Genomic DNA, 15000 nt, shown 5'->3' with positions numbered 1-15000 from the left:
GAATGAATGTATATGGATATTTCCCAGTGATGGGTTACAGCTGGAAGGGCATCTGCTGCATAAAACACATGCTGGATATGTTGGCGGTTCATTCTGCTGTAGTCCCCAGATTAATTATAAGGGACTAATCAAAAAAGAAAATGAACTAATTTTATTTTATTTTATTTTATTTTATTTTATTTTATTTTATTTTATTTTATTTTATTTTATTTTATTTTATTTTATTTTATTTTATTTTATTATTTTATTTTATATAATTTAACATTTTATTTATCTGCTTGTCTGCTGTAAAATGACTGCCAACTAGAAACTGGAAATATATATGCACACACACAAACATCCACACATGCACACACACAATGTTTGGTGATTGCATTTTATTGCATATTATATTTATAGATGTTGGTATACAGTCACAAATTCACTTTATTGTAAAAAATTCTTAAGCAAAACAAAATTGTTTGTTTATTTGTATAGTTGTTGTCTGTTTCACAAATCCATAGCTAAAGCAGCATCCCTCTGTTACCTGTTACTAAATAAATAGAACTTAACTATCGTTCGAACTTTTCAAATTAAATGACACGAACATTGTAAAGTGACATGAATGTGTTTAGCCCTTGTGTCAATAGTGTGTATATGGTCACTCCTCAACCTCTCTCTTCAGTCTATTCACAAGAAATCAATTGAGTATCATTTAGCAGAGCTCCGGCTGATTTTCCTTTCATTGCTTTTTTTATAGGTTCATCTGATTGAATTGAGCTTCGTGAATAAAAGACTGAAGAACCCTGTGCGTTTTCTCAAGACTCCTTTGACAGGTAAATTAAAGACTGCTGTTTATATTTTCTCCCTTAATCAGCCATTTAAAGCACGTTGTAGCACTTCCCAAGATCTCCCTAGACCTGACATTGCAGTTTCCTTGCTCAAATATTTGGCTCTCACTCACTTTGCCCTCTGGAGTCTTAAAGGAACACTCCAATGTATATATATATATTGCAAATAGGCTCATTTTACAACTAAAACAGTACACTTTTACTATTTTTTATTCTATTCAACTAATCTCCAGCTCTGGCAGTTGCAGTTTTAGCTTAGCTTAGCATAAATCATCGAATCAGATTAGACCATTAGTGTCTCACAAGCTAATTCCTAATGTTCCTAATTAAAGCTTGACTGCTTTGTAGTAAAATCATGTTTACTGAAAAAAAAATTGGATTTTTTTTTTTTTTGTAAGGTTAGTGGTTGCAAACAATATTGAGTTTTTGATTTATATTGGATATATTATATTAAGTTGCCCAATTTAATTTGATTGTTTAATTTCAACCCATGTAAATTGTTTGAAACTGTTAAAAACTTTTTTCAATGCGCTATGACCGACAGGAAAAGAAAAGTTGCTATTTTGTAAGTCGGTATGGCTAGGAACTACTCTATTTCTGATTTAATAATTAAAAAAATTGGCTGTAATTTTATTTCTAATGATTTTATGCAGTGCTGTAATCTATGTGCATTGCTGGGGACTTTTTTCAGGTGCTGAAAAAAAGTGAGCCAATCCCCCCTCTCACCCCTCCCAAAAAAAATGGAGTGTTCCTTAAACTGTGTCTTTCAATGCATGTTATAGTGAAGTCAGTTTAACACAGGAGGTAATCTCCAGATGGATGAATCTGCTGTTGTTGGTAAGCTAAAAATGATCAAATCTCTTTTTTCGAGCGAGATGCTAATGGTCTAATCAGATTCAATGATTTATGCTAAGCTAAGCTAAAAGTGCTACAGTCGGACTCGGAAATTGGCTGAATGGATTCAAACATGTTTAACCATAGGTGACTTGTAAAATGAGCTTATTTCCCGGATTCAAACATGGTAAAACTCAACTGTTTTACCATGGGTGAGCCCATTTACAAAAAAATATATAATAAAAAAGTGGAGTGTTCCTTTAACTGTGCCTCCCCGAGCGTGTTTAGGTGAAGTCAGGTTAACACATGAGGTGATCTGGAGATGGATGAATGTGCCGCCGTTTGTTGGCTTTCATTTCAGCCGCTGCGGAGAGAGGTCTGATCTTTCATCACTCTTTCTTCCATGTCCCTCTCCTCCTCCACTATTTCCAGCTCTCCGTCAACACAACACAGATGCTCAGCGGTGCATCAGACTGATCTATATATGTGCTTGCGTTTGTGTTTGTTTTTTACCAAGGAGCCTGTTTGTCGGTGTATGTGTTTTTTGTTTTTTTGTATTTGTCTCGCAAGGTCACTGACAGAACAGATTAAAAGTGTGATGTTCCTCAGGGAAAGAGCAGGAAAAGCGTGTGTCTGTCAGAAGGATTGACTCTCTTGTCATACACAGCTTTTCTCTCCAGCAGTTGCTGTTCTCTGTCGGTGGATGAATCACAGGTTGAGTGTTATTTTGGGTGATTTCTCTTTTTTTTTTTCTACCAGGAGGTGGTATGCGCTTGGTTAGGGTGAGGTGTAGACTTTTTTCATGATTTGTATAAATTAGAGCTTTAGAGAACTGTATGTGCTAATGAATATATATATATTTTTTTTTAATTATTAACATAGTGTCTTTTACTTTTTGTCATTAAAAGAATAGCAATTTAATGTGTTAAATGAATGAATTAGTTGAGAAATAATGTTTTATTATTTTTTATTTACACATTTAAAGGAAGAGTTCACTTATAAAAGAAAATTACCTTGTGAAAACCACCCATGTGGTTTTAAATGTTTTTTTTTTTCTCTTAAACACTTAAGATGTTTTGACAAATAATGGTTGCTGGGACTCATTAGCCCCTTTCACGCAGTGATACTGGTAAATATCTGGAAAATGTCTAGAACAACAATACCGGTAAATTCAATTATGTGCTGTTTACATTGGAAAGGACGTTCCGGAATATTTGCAGAAAGGACCATCCACATATCCATTCCAACATACCAGAAAATTCCTACATCATTAACCAAAAATGGCCTCTAAACGGCTGTAAACATGAGGGAGGTCAGTTATTTTTGTAGATGTTTTCACTTTTATTTTAAACTTCAGCATTCATGTAGCTGCTTTAGTCCCAGTGACAGACCATATAACTATAGGGGAAAAAAGTTGCCACTATCTGAAGGCAGAAGCGGTAACCGGATCTAAAACAGCTTTACATTCATTCATTCATTAGTACCTTTATTAATTTGGGGTCGTCAAAACAGAATGAACCACCAACTTATCCAGCATATGTTTTATGCAGCGGATGCCCTTCCAGCTGTAACCAAGTGCTAGGAAATGTCCATACACACTCGGTATACACACATACATTACAATCAGTTTAGCCTATTCAATTCACCCATAGCACATGTCTTTGGACTGTGGGGGAATCCAGAGCACTCGAACCAGCCACTCACAACTGCACATAAAAAGATAGGAAGGAACATGTTGAGATGCACATTTTAGTGTGTGCTGCAGCTTGTGCAATACCTTGTGAAGTCTAGCAGTGTTGTAGGATACTCAAATCTGACTTACCACAGTGCTCCTTCACGCAGCTGAACACAAAGCTTAAAAAAATAATAAAAAAATAATAATAAATAATAATAATAATAACAATAATAATAAATCTTCATTATTATTATTATTATTATTATTATTATTATTAATTTTAAGAAATATTAAAAAAACACTAAATCATAGTTCACTAAAGATTTTTTTTTTCTTTTTTTAGCAGTGTGCTATTTCTAACCTTTATTGGCCATTGTTACAAATTTCATATCAAAAATAGTTGTTTAAAAAATGTGTCACTTATGTGACAAAAAATGTGTTGTTAAAATGCTTTCTTTCCCTAGAAAATAACAATTGGTCAAAATAAAAATGCTTTCATGCAGACTAATATTACAATGAAAAATGTTTCTTTTAAAAATGCTTAAATCTTCATTCTGGTTAGTGGTCAAATTATCCTAAATAATGGCTGCTGTTCAGGTCACTCTCAGCAGTGGCAGATCAAGCCTGCTTGAAAACAATTGTTATTTTTCAAGTGGCCCAGATTGCAAACTTCACCTTTTAAAGAGGCTTTTATTCATCAGTCTGCAATTCAGGAAAACATTGTATGCCATATGCATGTTAATGATGTGATTTGTTTATTCACTAGACTGTAGTTCTCTGTAAAAACCAGAGATGATTAATAACCGAAAACCATTCATTCAATCATTCATTCATTCATTCATTCATTCATTCATTCATTCATTCATTCATTCATTCATTCATTCATTCATTCATTCATTCACTCACTTACTCTCTCACTTATTTATTGCTTGCTTTGATGCTTACAGTAACTCTTTAACCAAGAACCTTTTATTTACTTTTCAGGGTTTTGTAGACTTATGATTAAACAAGTTTAAATAGCAGGCATATAGTTATATCATTTTCTTTTATAATCTTGTGGAATTGCATAGCAGAAATAAACAGCTCTGTCTTCATTCAGAAGTAATGAACCCAAGTATGCTCCAAAAATATTTAGGCACAACAAATAGGATTCTATCTGCTTGAATAAAACATTTCCAACCATCTGAATTATGTACTTTCACAATAACTAAAATAATGAACTTTGTGATTGATATTTTAAGAAAAGTTTTTTTTTCATAGCAAAACTAAAATGCAAATTCAAATCCCTAAAAAGATCAAATAATAAATTAAACTCTCAAAACAGCAACCCAAATAATAAATAAAATGCTCAAACTGTCAAATAATAAATTAAATGCATTCTTAAATAAAAAATTAAATGCTGAATTGTATTTGATATTTAATTTTCATTTATATATATATATATATATATATATTTAATTTATTTATTTTAATGTAATCAACACTGTATAATCCAGTAATTATTATGTGATAAATCAAATGCTCAAGCTCCACAAACGGAAACCAGTTAATAAATAAAATGCAAAAGAGGAATGCCAACCAACCAGCCAGGGTGGAGCTTTAAGGCTGAAGAGTGTCCTTGCTGCAGCCCACAGTTTGATGACGTACTCTAGTTCCGGTATGTAGTGGGGTGCGAACAGTTTTCACAAAATGACGTTTTTTAGGTGAGAATGTAGTTGTTTTAAACTTGATTTGACAGTTTAATAAAAAAGATAGTTCGTGAAGATGTTTGCTTCAGTGTATGCAGACTCTAAGCCCAGCTTGTCAGCGGGAGCTTCGTCATTGCGTCGGCCAGACCATCTCAAATCTACCGCTGGATCTCCATTATAGTCAAAACAATATATTTACTGTAATACATCTTGTGTTTATCTAATAGCCAGCTTTTCTTAGATTTATGGTGATTAATGTTTACATTTTCTTAGGTCAAACATATAGATTTATAATATTGAAATAATATGTATTATAAGGCCTGCTTTATGTAATTAACTTTATTGTTAATGTACAGCTAGACCGATGAACAAGTTACTCAGCAGTGGAAGAGGTATCCATTTCCACCTTAAAACTCCACTCAGGCTGGTTGATTGGCACTTTTCATTTGCTTTTGATTTATCGGTTTCCGATTGCAGAGCTGATTTAAGCATTTGATTTATCGTTTAATTATTACTGGTTTATACTAAGTTGATCATGACAATTAAATATCAAATACACTTAAGCATTTGATTTCTCATTTGAGAATGCATTTTGATTTATTATTTGATAGTTTGAGAATTTGATTTATGATTTGGGTTGTTGTTTTGTGAGTTTGATTTCGATTTGATCTTTTTAGGCATTTGGATTTTTATTTTAATTTAGTGTGGAAAAAACTTCAGCAGCACTGCAGCTTGATTCATTCAAGGTAGAGCTGCACGATTAATTCGAAAAAAGATTGCGATCTCGATTTGACCCCCTAGACCAGGGTTGTCCAAACTCGGTCCTGGAGGGTCGGTGTTGCAGATTTCAGTTTTAACTTGCCTCTACACACCTGCAAGGATGTTTCTAGTAAGCCTAGTAAGAACTTGAATAGCTAGTCCAGGTGTGTCTGATTGGGGTTGGATCTAATCTTTTCAGGACACCGGCCCTCAAGGACCAAGTTTGGGCACCCTTGCCCTAGTTGATCTTAATTCAGCATTTTTACGATTCTGCCAATCATATTTTTAACACATCCAAATAGTGTTAAAAGTGTCACATACTGTATTTATAAGGTTTAATTCACCCAAAAATGTCATTTCTGTCTTTATGTAATGATGTATTCATGGCTGCGAAATTCCATGGAGTTGACCATGAGCTGTTACCACAGAGAGGGCGGACGCACGCCTGTTAATGAAGTCTACGTTAGTGAACAGAACCTCCGTAGGCTGTGAATGACAGGTAATAAAGTTGTAAATAACATTCAATTTGTTGCACAGAGCCATTATTTGGAAGCCGCGCGAGAAGTATGAACAGCACTTAGCAGTTAAATTGAAATCGAAAGCACGCACATCATTTAAATAATCATATTGCATTTCAGAGTAATGATTTCAAGCATTTAATGTTTTTATTTCATAGCGATACAAAGTGTTGTGCAATAAATAAGTGTTTAACAGTGTCAGTATAACTATTGTAGCCTATATATATTTGAATATAATGAAAGAGGAAATACCAGTAGAAAAATATAGTCTAATAATTTTGTCAGATTGCCAGATTGCCAGATTTGTCAGATTTGTCAGAATGACAGATTGCCAGCATGTCTCAAACATAATAAATCTAGTTAAGTCTATTCAAAATTTAGCATTTTAACCAACAGAAGACCTGCGTATAATATTATTGTTGTTTTACCATATGTTTGAGAAATAAAAATAAGAATAGCCTACTCATATTGACCTTTACGTCTACAGAATCGTGATCTTTGTTTTAAGCAAACAATCGCAATTCTCCTTTTAGCCAAAATCATGCAGCTCTAATTGAAGGTTAATGACAACACAAAGATGAAAACTAAACAGATATGGAACAAAATCAGAGGTGTTTATCTCACCAAAAAGGGGGTTTGATGGTAAAGTGGTAACATGAGTAGAATTGGCTTGATGTGGAGCAAAAAAAAAAAAAAACCTGATTGAGTGAGCTGCATGTAAAAACACTGCAAACTGACTCTCCACAGAAAACTCAGAGCAATTCTTCCTTGAGAATCAGTTTTAAGTCAGCCATGGCTGTTTTACCTCAAGTGAAGTGACTGGAGACAGTTATGAGGACTTCAATTAAAATGGAATGCGATTTCCAGATGTGAAAAAAAAAGAAAAAACCGAGCCTGAATGCTCAGGGAAATGATTTATGTCCTTTTGTGCTTCCACCTGAAAAGGATTCCCACGTGTTTGAGATCCTCATGAATCAGTCTGCCCCGTGCATTCTCTAGGTTTGCATTTGTGGTCTGTCTAGAAAAAGGTCAGCATCATTTTTTCACCTCGTGTAAGGTGTAGAGACATTGCTAAATGAGCGGTTCAGGAAGTATTACACCCACATCTATGTTTTTTTTTCTTCCCCTCTCCCTGTGAAGTGTTTGCCACTAACAGTTAGACATCAGGTCTATGGGGTCATCTGAAACCCCTGGGCTTGTTTTCACATCAGTTGCTTGGTAACCGATCGCTCATTTGTGACATTAACTACAAGTAAAGAAAAACTTTATTTATTTTTTATATTGTTGTCGACCATCTGTTTAACCATACAACAGACATGTTTGGTAATAATTACAGTTTTACCCCATTGCTTGTATGCAACCAATGATATTATATGATATTAAAAGCTATAATTAAGAAGAGAGCCCAAACTGCTGGACTACTAAACTGAATTTATATGTGTTTTTAGGAATAAAACAGCATAATAGTAAACATACATTTAGGAAGTAATATTATAATAATATATAGACTAATATAACAATGGACGGAAATTAAGAAACCACTTTGGAATTCTCTGGATTTATGAATTCTAGTTATGTGCTTGAGTAAAACATTTATTGTTTTAATAAACTATTTCTTCCTGATGTGATTTTGATATAATTATATAATTGTCTAAAATCATTTTATTTTATGTAGTTAATTTTATTTTGCTTCGAGTAACAAAAAAAGGAAAAGGTTGCCATTTTTTCATACATTTTAGACCATACAGTACCAAGGATTTAACTTCATAACTCTTAATTAGTCAATATTTGGTGAACTAAACAATTTTTTTTTGTATATATTTAATTTTGAGAACAGTTTTTTTTCTTTTTAAAGCTCTAAATTACAACAATTTACTAGATAATAAATGAAAAAATACTACATCATTTACAAAATAATTTTACATAAAAATTGTAGCTTGAAATTTGCTAAAAATAATATTAACATTTGAATCCATACAGTTTTGTAAAAACGACATGCATTGTTTGAATGTAATGTAATGTTATGTAATAGACATAATTATTAGACGGTGTTTCTCACTGATAAGTAACAAAACAAACACCTTAATTGTTGAACTGTCTAGTAAAATTGCCTTCATTTATCAGCTGAAACTATCAGCAGACTAGGTTGATCTTAGGATTTGAAAATCTAAATTGAACTAAAAGTATATACAGCAGGGAAAATAACTATTGAATACATCACCATTTTTTTCTCAGAAAACATATTTCTATGTTTGCGTTGACTTGAAATTTCCAATGATGTAGATAACAACCAAAGAAATCCTTATATGCAAAGGAAACAAATATAATTAGTTTACAAATTAAGTTATGCATAATAAAATGAAATGACACATGAAAACTGTATAGAACACATGAAGAAAGGGAGGTGTAGAAAGACAGTGAATGCCCAGGCAGCAACTGGAATCTCTCAGTAGTTCTTCAGCAACCCTCTGATCTTTGTCATTATAAATTAATATTAGCAGCACTGTAAAAAATGGCCGGGATTTTAACAGTAAAAAACTGTAAAAATGCTACAGTACAAATCCGTTACCTGGTTAACGGTATGTTTCCTTAATATATATATATGGCGAATAACCGTAAATTGACTTTCCCAGAATTCCATGCATGGCACATAACTTTTTAAGCATTTTGTTGACATTAATATGGATCTTTTTAGTTGTTACCCCATCAGTTATGTGCATTATAGATTTATGTTATATCTAATGTTGATAAACAAGGTTTATTTCATGACTTTTATTTTATGCGTGTTACCATACTGGTGTTTAGTAGCTGTGTGAATGACACTGAGCACCTTCTATTTGCTGATACTCTTTACTGCTTGTGGGAAAAGTTAATTGTGATGAGCATTGGCTCATTATGTAACTTCCTCATCACCACCTGCATGTGGGTGTGCTAACGTGTCTAACTGTGTAACAAAAGATGTGTAGGTGTTGGTCATTCAAAATACAGACATATCACGTCTATAAATTAATAAAATACGATAGTTTACCGTAAAAAATGAAAAATTACTTTTACGGTTTGTACCGTGTTTTTAATGGTAGAGTACTGGCAACCACAGCGGCCGGTATTTTAGCGTAAATTTTATGGATTTATTTTTTACAGTGAGCCTCAATACGGCATCTGCATTACCAGGATGATGAAGATAAACCAGGGTGGACATTTCAGCAAGACAATGATCCAAAACACAGCCAAGGAAACTCTCAAATGCTTTCAAAGAAAGAAAATCAAGCTGTAGAATGGCCCGGCCAATCACCTGACTTGAATTCAGTAGAAAATACAACATAAAGATCAGATTTGATAGACAAAACCCACAGAACAGATCAAGATTTTTACACTCTGTCAAAGTCTGTGAGAAAAAATTCCACCTGAGTAGTGCATGTGACTTCATTCTTCATATAAAAGCCATCGTTAAGCTGCCATCATGAAGAAAGCCTTTTTATATAAAGTATTAAATACATTTTAGTAGTTCAGTACTTTATCCTTGTGTCCCTTCATTGTTATTACACATATTACACATTATACCACCAATTGTTCAGATTTGTTTTGTTTTGTTCTGTTTTATTTTTATGTTTGTATTGTTTGGGTTTTTACCAAACTCTGGTTAAATTCCATGCTTACAGCTCCTAGAAAAAAAAAAAAAAACTTTCAATACTTATTTTCCCCAATATAACATATATTATGAATTCTGTTTAAAACATCACTGAACCCAACCCCCCCTCCCAAAAAGAAAAAGAAAAAAAAAAAGAAATGTGTAGTATTGGTGTTACATTACCAAATTCAATTAGCCCTTTTTTAAAAAGCTCTTTTGTGTTTGCATTTGTACTTCCAAAGATTTGTCTGCATCAACACTTTCACATAGAAAAACCCCAAAACATCTGATTGGTAGAGACCCAGGAAAACATGCGTGCCTTGAAGGTTTGGTAAATTGGGAAAGCTCAAATATTCCAGTCTGCTAATTTATGTCTGCATGGCGCTTTTGAACTCGCCTTTTAGATTTGCACATCAAGCGCTTTGATCTATTGGGAAGTGCAGCGATTCATCAAAATCAATCGAAGAGCCTTCAGAACATTTGTAACAGGCTGGATTCGGGTCACTAGTTGACGGGTCCTGATTTGGGCATTTATTGGTCTGGATGTGTCACTCAATGGCTTGACGTGTTTTATTAGATTTCTTCTGTCAGCTTTGATCTCTGATTGGATATGGAGCTGCTGAGTGAAATCTGGCCATTTGTGGGATGTTTTTACCAAGACAAAGCAGTCAGGCAATTGCAGTTGAGCTAATACATCTGTGTTTTGAGTACAAAAGTCTGAATCCATTAAAGTACAAAAGGTAAAAGAATTTGTAGTCAACCTCAGTGTGCGTTTGCGCATATTTATTATTACATTTACATACAGTTGAAGTCAGAATTATTAGCCTCCCTGGATTATTAGCCCTCCGGTATATATATATATTTTCCCTTAATTTCTGCTTAACATAAAGAAGATTTATTTTCAATATTTCTAAACATGATAGTGTTAATAACTCATTTCTAATAACTCACTTATTTTATATTTGCCATGATGAAAGTACATAATATTTTAAACCCAGGCTCATTCTGAAAACATACCCCTATACACATTTCTGAAGAGCACCAAATACATCACAGGAGTTTTTTTTTTTTTTTTTGTACGTTTTTGTTTTCACAAATCTACTAGAGACCGCTGTGTACGCTTTTTCAGATCTCAAATTTACGTAAATCCACCAGCTGTCAACTGACTGACCAACTTACTAATGACCTATCGATGGATCTCTAACTTCCTTCCCCAAACCCAATCGATAGTGTTTTCAAAAGCAATCCAGAAAAAGAAAAGCCTTTGCGGCAGCCTGATATTTACCACATTTTTAGATTTGACCACATTCTCACCCTGTTATTTATTTGTTGATTTTTTAATTATTATAAATTTTTTTTTCGGCTGTTGTTTTTGTCGTTCCTGCTGGAACCATTCTTCACCGAACACAAACCACATTTTGGTCATCTCCTCTCAAGTTCGCCACTGGGCAAACTGATAAAAATGGTAAAGTCATACACACAGAGGTAAGCGGTCAGCTGTTAGCGGGAAATAGAAAGCCATCATACCACACTGTAGCATTCGTTTTACAGACAAAATGCAGTCATACGTACCCCTGGCTATAATACGCGGTCTCCAGTAATGTGTAAAAAGGGCTACATTTTCAGAATGAGCCTACAGTTTGTTGAATATTTTACTAGATACTTTTCAAAATAGAAGTATTCAGCTTAAAACACATTTTAAAGGCTTTACTAGGTTAAATAGGTGAGTTAGGGTAATTAGGCAAGTCATTGTATAACAATGGTTTGTTCCATCGACAATCAAAAACAAATATCCGCTTGTTAAGTGGTGACGTGTTTGTGACGTATGTATACTGTTTCCGGGTCCAAGCCGCCATTCATTTGAGTGGAGAAATCATTCATCACGTTTTATTCCTATCACACATTGAAGTTAATTTTATATAAAATCGTAGTGTACACAACTATCTCTGGGCTTGTTGTATAACAAATACCAAAAATGTAACAATTTATAAAAAAATGTAGCACTTTCTGGCCATCGGATATTAGGCATGGACATATATACTGCGATCAGGATTTTCGAAAGCATTAAATCGCTTTGTAAACATTTATTATTACCATTTCATGAGTCTCCCCATTCAGTTGAATAGAGCGCTTGGACCTGGAAGCCGCTTCGCGTGACGTCACACTTAACAAGCAGATTGCTTAAGGGGGCTAATAATATCGACCTTAAAATGTTTTTTTTTATTTTTATTTTTTTATTAAAAACTGCTTTTTTAGCCAAAGGGGGATTTATTTAAAGAATAAAATTTTTTGAAAAAAAGATGAATCTTAAGCAATTTCTATAGAATTCATCAACTTCAACAAAATGTGCTATTTGTTATAATATAATTTATTTTAGCAGACAGAAAGGAGAACAGAGGGTACACTGCAAGTTTTAGAAAGTCCAATGTTTTTTTTTAAATATATATCAAAACATAAATCAAAACTAAAATTTTCATTAGTAAGATTAATAGTAAACCCAACTCCTAATATACAGCTGAGTATTTTATTAAACTAGTAGTGTTAATTAATGGTTTGTTAATCCCATAAACTGTAACCTAAACTAATGTTATACCAGCCATCTTTTCATATGAAACCTGCTCGGGTTGAATTGTGTTGATCATTACAATAATACAATCTGAGATCTCGAGGCTAATAATATATTTTATTGAACGTCTAATTTAAATAATCAGTCAAATGAATGGATTGAGAAGTCTAAACCCTTCCATTAAGGTATGCGAGCAGGAAAAGCCTGTTCAGAAATGACGTCAATACTGTGAAGTGTTCAAAGCCCCCTATAGTGCACTTAAGAAAAGTGGTATATCAACTGTGCTCCGAGTGGCCATCCGCGGCTCTTTTATTCCTCCCATTATAGGTTTTCAACTCCCTGCCACCTCCTTCCTTGCTGAGCTTAATTTGTTCTTAATAGATTTAATTAGCTGTGGAACATGGCCGGGGCCAGACCCAGCAGAACGATTCTGACGTGAATGGCTGCTGGCACAATGGAGCGGATATGTAGGTTTGAGCCCCACCGGCCCAGTCCTGATGGAGATGGAAGAATGAAAGCACTATATTGTCAGAATTGACTTACTGCTGTACTGATGTTATTTCTTTTCTCTATCCTCTTCTGTTCTTGATTCCATCTTGTTGGCAGCATTGAGAGCCATTGGCCATGTCTAGAGTCATCACCGTCTAAATGTCCTGATAGATTCAAACTGATGCACCATCCATCAGAAAATGTATTAAATTGCTCCTGTCGAGACGAGCTTGACTAAGGTGATGGACAGAGACACGCTTAAACTCCAGTGCTTTCTCTGAGGTTATTTTCTGTCTGTAGACTATCTATGTAGATGGAAGATGAGCACACGTTTGCCCTTCAAACTATTTAAGCCAAGCCAAGCCAAGGAAAAGTTCATAGTTGAAGTTGTTTGCCGTACTCTTTGTTTCGTTTATTTTCCATTCAGTTCATTTGCTTGTTATATACATGTTCACCATTCGTTTGTTCTCTTGTTGTACTGTTTCTTCATTCATCATGCCATTCGTTATACCATTCATGTTTGTTTATTTGCTTGTTAAACTGCTCGCTAGTTGTACAGTTTGTCATAGCATTCATTCACACAGTCTGTTCATTATACCGTTTGTTTATTTGTCATACCATTCGTTATACTGCTCTGGCTTAACATATGTGATACAGTTTGTCATGCTATTATTCAGTCATTGTTAGATCCTTATTATATGATGTATTTATTAAAGCATTAATCTGTTTGGTTACACCATTTATTTGCTCATTAGCAAAACAGCATAATAATCTAACCTTTCATTTAAATTAATCATTTAATAATATATCAATAAATAAAATGGTTTTAATGTTGGACATTTATATTGTTCCCCCTTCTATTAAAAATCTTCACAACCCCCATTATACACTATATTGCCTGATGAGGTTGGAGCAAACCTAGAATGAGAGATAATTTTCCTACAGAGAATCTCTCCAGATTAAGGCTTCACAATGTACCGTTTTAGCATCGATATCACAACGTGACACAATAGTCACTAGGGCTGGTCGATCTTGTAAAAAATATATCATGATATAATGTTTCATATCATTTAGTACTGATAATTATTGAATATCGTTTAACAATGCATTTAGGAATATTGTGATTTTTTTTTTTTAGCCACCTTATTTTAAATGACCAACATTAATAAGGCAAATATTTTTAATAGTCAAAAATATTTAAACAAAATATCTCATCTCTTTATAATAAAGTAAACATAAGTGTTAATAAACTTGATGAATAAAATGTTACAAAGTGTGTGCAATGGTAAAGCAAAAATACCTAACAATCAAAGCAAACTTTAAGACGTGAATAATGCTGAAACAGTAAAACTCAAACTCTGTAAACAAAACAAATGATCATAATCAAATATGAGCTTTCAAGTAAAGGAACCAGCCATCATTATTCAAATACAGCTTAAGTCAGAATTATTAGCCTCCCTTTGAGTTCTTTTTTCTATTTTAAATATTTCCCAAATGATATTTAACAGAGCAAGAACATTTTCACAGTGTGTCTGATAATATTTTTTGTTCTGCAGAAAGTCTTATTTTTTTTATTTAGGCTAGAATAAAAGCAGTTAAAAAATTTTTAAAGCCATTTTAAGGACAAAGTTAATAGCCCCTTTTAGCTATATATTTTTTTCGATAGTAATTGTATTTAAATTCCAATAAATATATCACAGAAAAAAAAATATTGCAATGTTAATATCATGTGGTCCTACTCCAGATTATTGGGGCTTTCTTTTTCTTTGCGTGTGTGTGAATTTCTATAGGTTTCAGGTCAGAGGATATTATTTTTTATTTTAGTATTATTTTGTACAACTCGTGTTGATTCTGTTTTGGATCATTTAAAGGATTTATCACACATAAATAAAAATTCTGTCATTAATTACTTGCCCTTATGTTGTTTTCAAATCCTGAGGTAGCCTAATTCATCTTTGGATATGATTCAACACAGGTTCATTGTGGGGATGCACCCCGGTCTACATTTGTTGT

At 33.4% G+C, this 15000-nt stretch overlaps 1 protein-coding gene across 6 annotated transcripts in view; it reads left to right on the top strand.

Annotated features, from left to right (window-relative positions):
- tspan9a (tetraspanin 9a) overlaps positions 1-15000 on the top strand; it is a 494333-nt gene that overhangs the window by 235877 nt on the left and 243456 nt on the right. For 5 of the 6 annotated variants that reach the window (XM_073929887.1, XM_073929888.1, XM_073929886.1 and 2 more), the window contains one exon: positions 740-815. The gene's annotated coding sequence lies outside the window, so the exon portion shown is untranslated. Of the gene's footprint in view, positions 1-698; positions 816-15000 lie in introns of all 6 variants that reach the window. The other variant, XM_073929889.1, reaches the window with a different exon arrangement.

This window comes from Danio rerio, chromosome 18 (genome assembly GCF_049306965.1).
Source record: "Danio rerio strain Tuebingen ecotype United States chromosome 18, GRCz12tu, whole genome shotgun sequence".
Taxonomy (NCBI): domain Eukaryota; kingdom Metazoa; phylum Chordata; class Actinopteri; order Cypriniformes; family Danionidae; genus Danio; species Danio rerio.
Note: the sequence above shows the minus strand (reverse complement) of the source record. Positions and strands in the feature narration are given on the sequence as shown.